Source organism: Podarcis erhardii (genome assembly GCF_964252035.2).
Source record: "Podarcis erhardii genome assembly, chromosome: 9".
Taxonomy (NCBI): domain Eukaryota; kingdom Metazoa; phylum Chordata; class Lepidosauria; order Squamata; family Lacertidae; genus Podarcis; species Podarcis erhardii.
In genome coordinates this window covers 23756947-23765534 of record NC_138512.1, presented here as the reverse complement: position 1 = coordinate 23765534, position 8588 = coordinate 23756947, and positions in this window count along the sequence as shown.

Here is an 8588-nt window from a genome sequence, read left to right as displayed (position 1 = left end):
ATCTATATTTCTGGCATTTCCAACAATTTGCAAGGTAGTTCTTTTATTATTATTATTATTATTATTATTATTACTGAGCACTGGAGTTCTGTACCATCCTGTTTTGACATTGTGATAACATTGTGATATCTATGACCCTTGTTCCACAAGTTGCCTCCTGCAGGGATTTGAATTTCATAAGTATATTTGTCTTGTTAGTGTGACATTTCTTCTCATGGATAGGTTTATTCCCAGACCAAGGTTAAAAGACATCGGGCAGAGAACTGTCTTGAACTTAAATACACTATTGGGCCTCACATTGTATTCACATATTTTGTTTTCCAACGGCCCTGTTCCCAAAGACTTTGAGAATGATAACAGAATTGAAAAGAGCCAGGTTATTTAGCTGTATGGCGCCTTAAAGATTGGCAGATTTTCTGTGGTATAAGCTTTTGCAGGCAAGAACCCACTTCATCAGATACAGGTTTGGGGAAATGCATTCCCTGCCCATCTTCCTGCCCCCCCACACTTCCTACCCCCCACATGTTCAGGATGAATGCTTAGAAAACCCTCGTGTTCTCCCTTAAGGGCTGGTTCACATGTTATCCATGCTTAGAACATAAGAATATAGCATAGGAAAAGCCCTGGATCAAGCCAAAGGCCTATCAAGTCCAGCATCCTCTTTTCACAATGGCCAAGTAGCCTATGAGAGGCCTGCAAGCAGGATCTGAGTGCAACAGCACCATCCACCCTTGTGATCCCACAACTATATAGCAACTGTATAGAAACATAGGAAGGTGCCTTATACAGATCAGGCTATTGGTCCATCCAGCTCAGTATGGTCTACATTGACTGGCAATGGCTCTCCAAAGTTTCTAGAAGTCCTACCTGGAGATGCCAGGGATTGAACTTGTACCGCTGAGCGATGACAACAGAAGCAGAACATAGCTATTGGGGCTAGATAGGCTTATCCTTCGTGAATTTGCCTAATTTTCTTTTAAAGCCATCCAAGTTGGTGGCCATGCTTGTCCTTCTCCCTCACTTGTTACCCCTCAGAAGAGCAGCAGCTTCTCGTGCCCAAACAGTTTGGAGAAGGAAGGGAAGCCACTGCTGGAGTTAGCAGGAAAGGAAACAGCTGGACAGTGATTTGCTTGTTCTCTCTCGTAAGGAAGTGTAAAGGGAAGGAGGCAAGCTTGGGGAAAATACAATGTTTGAATCGGTTTTTAGATCTGACACCAACCTTCTACGTTCTTAACAAAGTGTCTCTTGTCAAATATGTTCCACTATAATGAATAATCCTGACTTATTAGTACAAAAATGACAGCTAACACCTAGTCTTTTCAAATGTAAAGCATTCTGCCTTCCCGATATAGACTGTTGGGATTAACTAGTAATTTACGCATTGCAGTTGATTTCACAGAGGCTCGTACATGCAGTCTTATTTCTTGCTCTCCCAGTCTCCTTTCAAGAAACAGGCTTCGCTTGGTGGGGGGGAGATGTTAACCATCCCTTCTGATTTTTTTCTAGATGTGGGTATGGCATTTTTTCTTTTGTCCTGGTTATCTGTTTTTGTTGGTAAAAGTTCTTCTTCATGTTATTACGGTAATAGCGTAATATAATTATGGGACACTGCTGAGCAAAACTAGTTGCATGTGTTTGTTACTAAATGAAAGGTACAGGACTCTGTGTTTTTGTTGTATTATGATAAAGCTTGGAGTATTCAAAAAAAGGACGACTTGAAAACTCAAGCTCTCTCCTCCTTGAAGAGAGGGATCCCAGCTTGAGTCAGATATAGCACCCACACACAGACCCACACCAAATAGGGGTTTACATTGATTCTGCACTGTTGTGTATCCTTTACACTTCCTCAAGGGGGGAAATTACATTTGGGAAAAAGGAGGAAGAAGTAGATAATGGAAGGGCCCTATTGGCACAGACCAGCACCAGCAGCATGCATAGTGCTCCCCCAGTGTGGTGTAGTGGTTAAGAGCGGTAGACTCGTAATCTGGGGAACCGGGTTCGCGTCTCCGCTCCTCCACATGCAGCTGCTGGGTGACCTTGGGCTAGTCACACTTCTTTGAAGTCTCTCAGCCCCACTCACCCCACAGAGTGTTTGTTGTGGGGGAGGAAGGGAAAGGAGAATGTTAGCCGCTCTGAGACTCCTTTGGGTAGTGATAAAGCAGGATATCAAATCCAAACTCTTCTTCTTCTTCAGTGTTGATGAAACTTGGTGTGTTTTACTGCCTTCTAACCCTCTCAAGGGAAAGGGACATAGCTTAATAGTAGAGCACCTGCTTTGCATGCAGAAGGTCCCAGGTTTAATTCCCAGCATCTCCAGGTAGGACAGAGAGAAACCCTACTCTGAAGCTTGGGGAGCTGTGACCCTCAGGGTAGACCATGCTGAGGCCAATGGACAAATGGTCTGGCTTGGTATAAGGCAGCTTCCTCTAGTCCTCTAGTCCTGTCATGATTTCTGCTCATATTGATCCAGAGCAGATCCCAACGTATAGTTTAGCAGAGTAAAACATAAACACGTTGCATGATTCCCCCCCGAAATAGACCAGAGGCAATTAATTCCATCCAGCAGTGTTTACTACTACTGAAGGCAAATGAGCATATCGGTCACAAATATCTTCAGGATTGGCACAGTCCATAAGAAATCCAGTTGCAGCAGACTTAAACTTACAATCAGACTAAAAACTAAACATACTATGTACAGAACACCACACCAGAAGGAAAGAGAGACAGAAAGTGAAACCCAGGCCCCTTCTGGCACTATTATAGTCACCATGATCTTGGCAGAGAGAGATAACAGAACCAGTTTAAACCAGCAGTTCAGCTTCTCTGAAGGAATAACCCAAACTTTGGGAACCTTCTGCCTGTTTCTAGGCAGAATAGAAGCTTTAATAGTCAGCTAGAAACTTCCAGCTTGCACTAGCTTGTGTCACACACAGAAGCTTCCAGAACCCTCTTGAATCAATTAAAATAGGAAAGATCTCTGCACTTTGAACCAATACTTTCTATACCAAGAAAATGCAAACTGACAAGTCCTGCCCCCTCCCACCATACAAAGTGGGAGAGAGGGGTTGTTGTTGTTTAGTCGTTTAGTCGTGTCCGACTCTTCGTGACCCCATGGACCAGAGCATGCCAGGCACTCCTGTCTTCCACCGCCTCTTGCAGTTTGGTCAGGCTCATGTTTGTAGCTTTGAGAACACTGTCCAACCATCTTGTCCTCTGTCTTCCCCTTCTCCTTGTGCCCTCCATCTTTCCCAACATCAGGGTCTTTTCCAGGGAGTCTTCTCTTCTCATGAGGTGGCCAAAGTAATGGAGCCTCAACTTCACGATCTGTCCTTCCAGTCAGCACTCAGGGCTGATTTCCTTAAGAATGGATAGGTTTGATCTTCTTGCAGTCCATGGGACTCTCAAGAGTCTCCTCCAGCACCATAATTCAAAAGCATCAATTCTTTGGCGATCAGCCTTCTTAATGATCCAGCTCTGACTTCCAAATAGCCTGGGAACTGATGAGGAAATAAATATATCTCCACTGCTTCTAGGAAGCACATTTTAAAGTTTTGCTGATTTATTATATATTTGTTCAATGCATGCCAGGTTCAAACTTCCAAAGCAAAAAATCTATCATGATTGGATTTTTTCCCCTACTTCCAAATTACTGTGAAACTTGGCTTTACCTCTGGTCCAGCTATCAGGATTTTTGGAAGGAGTTTGAGTAGCTGATACCCTGTCTGTATTTTGACAGGAAAGAATAATTTGTGTTAGGCTTGGGTAGCTTATGGCGCATCAAGCCTGGCCCATGCATCTTGTTTTGTGACTGGGCAGGCGCCTGACAACCCTTCACTGTTTGTATTCCCAGGATAGTGGGCTGGGAGAAGCAACCAGAGATCAACATACCCTAGTGGGCCCCCAAAATTGACTGAAAGGCTATGTTCAATTTGATGGGTCTCCAGTTGTACAAGCCTGGTATACACGATCTATTTTGTAACATACTTAGGGATCTTTTGATATTGTTGAGTGTTTCCTTGAGTCATTTCTTACCATTTATCCATCAAGCGTAATATTAAAGATCCCCCTTCCTTACTCCTTAATACATTTTCCACAATGCAAGGGAGATTACTCAGTGGTAATATTAATAACTTCCACTAATTTATGCACTGTGTTCTTAAAAACAAGGAGCGAGGAAGCAGTGATAGGTACTTGAAGACTAAAAGATAAATGCCTTTGAAGACTCTGCATTGAAATGCTTATCCCGTGGTTCCTCGGTGCCTCAATTTACATTTGCTTTATTCTGCACAGATATAGGAAACATGATTGAGGACTACCTTTTGTTTCCCTGTCAGGTTCCCTGGGATATGCAAGGCATATAAGAAACTTAATTGCATTGTCAGTATTCATTAAACTGAACCGCAGTTCCCTTTCCACCAGGAAGGCAAGCATAGAAAATCATCATAGCTTCTCCAGGACAGACCTCCCAAATTCCTCTTATCTAAGAGAACTGTTCTACTTACTACTTGGAAAGTCCTTGGAGTTCCAGGATTGGATCTTAGAACTACATAGGCATATGAATCGATAAACATACAGACTTCCGGAGGCGGCGCGAAACAGCGATGGCGGTCCTCTTCATTGTCTGAAGAGGGGCTCCGCAGAAAAGGGTCGTTCGCTGCGGCATAGCGACGACCCGCTTGAAAAAACCACGGGCAGAGGGAGCCCGTGGCCGTGGGACTCGGCGGGCGCCAGGAACTCCCCCAGAAGTGTGGAAGGGACCCCGTAAGGGGCTCCGGAGCGCGAAAGGGGGAGCGGCGCTGTGAGTTCATCGCTCTTTCTGCGGGAGGCGAAGCCGCGCAGCTGCTGCTGATGAGCGTCGACCTTTCTTCCTGTGAACATCAATTTGGCAAGTAACATACCCGTGAGTAAATTGAACTACAATTTGGACTCCAAATTCTTTTTTCCGGGTTTGAAAACGGGTGACGAGTAAAAGGAAGTCCGTCTCCCGATACTGCTTACAAGATCAAAGCAAAAGTACAGAGGAGCGCTGAGGCGCTTAATGGGAACTTTGTAAAGTGGAACTATCGTGCATTTACAGAATTTGCAGTCTTCTTATTTAAAAGACCAAGAGAGACCTTATTTTTGTCTATGGGATTTATATTTGGGACTTTGCTTTAAGAACGCAAGTCGTCGGGCTGTCAGTATGTAACTGAGCTGTCAAACTGCGGATTATAGTAACAAGATTTTAAGTTGCTACATATATTGAAACTTTAAACGTTTGAAATACTGTTGCAATTACCAGTCTGGCTCCTAGTGGCTTTAGCTTAAAAAGTAAAGGACTCTGCGAATCTTCCTTTTTGTCTTGGAATTACAAATTAAATAAGAGATTACAGAAACTTTAAATGGCGGAAAAATCTTCTCCTTCCCTGAAATTTTAAGATACTCCCCCTAGAGGATTGTGGAGCTATAGAGGCCTGGGAAACATTTTTTGTTTGGAATTTCTGTGGTTCAATTGTGTGTACTCCGGACTTGCTTTCTCATGGAATAAAGGATAACTTGACCTTGAACAAGAGGCAGGTGTGGAATGAGTGGCACAGGGAAAACAAGAGCAGCCAAAGCTAAAGAAAGAGAAAAAGAAAAAGAAAAAGAAAGGAAGCCTGTGCAACTTGTCCAAACAACTTTAGCTCATCATCGCAGATCATCTGTTCCAACCGTCCTGATAGCACAGGAGGTGGAGGCCGAACAGCCTGCTGAAGAGGACATGGCAACAGGAGGATCTGACACAGTTTTGAAACAAATTTTAGAACAACTAGCAATTTTAAATCAAAAAGTGGACAGTCAATCACTAAAAATAGACCAAGCAACAACTACTATTGGCGTACTTTCTGAAAAGGTCTCTCAGAACACACAGGCAATTGAGAATCTACAAGGAGCTACAGCTGAAAATCATAAATTAGCTGTGGAAGCCTATCAAAAAGCGGAGCAAGCAAGTAAAAAAGTTGATGAGATTAAAGGCGAAATCAAGCCTCTGCAAAGACAGGTAGGGGAACAACAGGCCTACCTGTCGATGGTGGAATTGAGAAACAAGGAGAATAACCTCAGGTTGAGAGCTGTCCCAGAATTGGAGGAAGGCAATTTGGAGGGATTTTTGACACTTTTATTCTCCAAATTTTGGGGAATAGAAGAGGATAAAGACTTTAAAATTGTGACTGCATTTAGACTGGGCAGATCGGTGAAGAAAGACAAGTCCAGAGACTGTTTGGTTATTCTGAAATCAAGAGAGGAAAGAGACAAGATACTAGGCCTACATTTCAAAAAATCTCTAGAGATAGAAGGTAAAAAGGCTGAAATTTACAGAGATATACCCAAATTGTTATTGGATCTTAGAGCCTCATACTTAGAACTGGCAAAGTTGTTGAGAAACAACACAATCCCTTATAGGTGGGAGTTCCCGCAAGGACTATCATTTAGCTATAAAGGAAGGAAAATAAGAATCAGAACACCAGAGGACCAGCAGAAGTTTCTTCACGACAACGGGGAAGACCTCCAGAAAGGAGCAGTTGCGTCTTGGCCACCTCCACCACCAGGAACTAAACAGCCTGGAGCTGGACCATCACTGCCACCGCCGGGAACGGGAGAACTAGACACCCCACTGTAAGGCCTACAAATTGATTCAGGATGTCTCTGCAACTTCTTAGTTGGAATATAAATGGCGGAAATTCTCCAGAAAAAAGAAGGAAAGTATTCCATATATTGAAGAAAGAGCAATTGGACATTATTTGTCTGCAAGAAACACATGTGACAAGGCTTCATCGGAAAGTGTTAATCAATAAAAGGTTAGGCCAAGAATTTATTTCTTCGGACAGAGTTAAGAAAAGAGGAGTAGTGATCTACGCAAAGGAGAGCCTGTCACCGAAATTTCTATTTAAAGATGAACAAGGCAGAATTTTGGCTATTGAAATCCATACACATGGTGAAAAATTTTTGATATTAGGAATTTATGCGCCAAATGATGGAAAATCGGAATTTTTTAAGAAGCTGCATGAGACTTTACTGGACTATCTAGACTATAACAACATCATTATGTTGGGAGATATGAATGGGGTTGTCTCTGTAAATATGGATAAGTCGCAGAGTGTAAATATAACAAAAGAAGGCAGACTACCTAAAACTTTTTTTGAAATGACAGACAATATGGATTTGATTGATATATGGAGAGTCAAGAACCCCCTAGGAAAAGAAGGAACTTTCTTTTCTGAAGCTCATTTGTCATGGACACGAATCGACCAAATATGGACAACTAAAGGACTGGCACCTAAAACTAGAAAAGTGGAAATCTGCCCAAAAACTTGCTCCGACCATAATGCTTTGAAAATGGAATTGAGACTAAACATAACCGGATCCTTCAGATGGAAAATGAATGACACTTTATTTAGAGATCAGGAGATTGTGAAGAAGGCCCAAAAAACTTTAAAAGATTACTTTGAGATAAATCTGAACACTACGGTGGAAAAAAGAACAATCTGGGACGCAAGTAAAACGGTGATGAGAGGGTTTCTAATACAACAAAACACTGTAAAGAAAAGACTCTGGAATGAAAAGAAGCAGAAGATATTGGAGAGAATAAGTGAGGGTGAAAGGAAATTAAGATCTAGGCCCAAGTCTAAGGAAGTGCTGAGAGAAGTGAAATTTTCCCAGGCCCAATATATGAAACTGATAAACCAAGAAGTGGAGTGGAAAATTAAACAAATGAGACAAAGATCTTTCGATTCAGCAAATAAATGTGGGAAACTGCTAGCATGGCAGTTGAAAAAAAGACAAAAACTAAATACAGTTATAAATCTAGAGATTGAAGGAAGAATGGTTCAGAAGCCTGAAGAAATTAGGAAATGTTTCCAGAGATATTTCAAAGATCTCTATGCACAAGGGCCGCAGAAAGAATCTGAGATAGATCAATTTATTAAAACTAACGGATTACAAAAAATTCCTCAGGAAATGAGAACAACCCTGAATGTTAAAGTTACACAGCAGGAAATCGAGAGTGCCATACAGAACCTCCAATTAGGCAAATCTCCAGGCCCTGATGGACTTACCTCCAAATATTATAAGGTTTTGAAGGACTATTTGATACAACCCTTGATGGAGGTATGTAACCAGATTATGGAGGGTAAGAAGGCACCAGAAACGTGGAAAGAAGCTTTCATCACATTGATTCCTAAAACAGAAACTGAAAAGACTCAACTTAAGAACTACCGTCCCATCTCACTCCTAAATGTGCATTACAAAATTTTTGCAGACATTTTGGCAAATAGATTTAAAAAAGTACTGAATGAAGTGATTCACAAAGACCAAGCAGGCTTTCTCCCGGGTAGGCATTTGTTTGATAACACGAGAAACATTATTGACATTTTGGAACTCTTACAAACAAATATTAACACTAGAGCGGCGTTAATTTTTATTGATGCGGAGAAAGCCTTTGACAACATTTCTTGGATGTTCATGAAGAAAAATTTGGAAGGGATGGGAGTGGGACGGGGGTTTGAAAATGGTATAGAAGCAATATATTCAGACCAAAAAGCTAAATTGATAGTAAACAATGTGGTGACGGA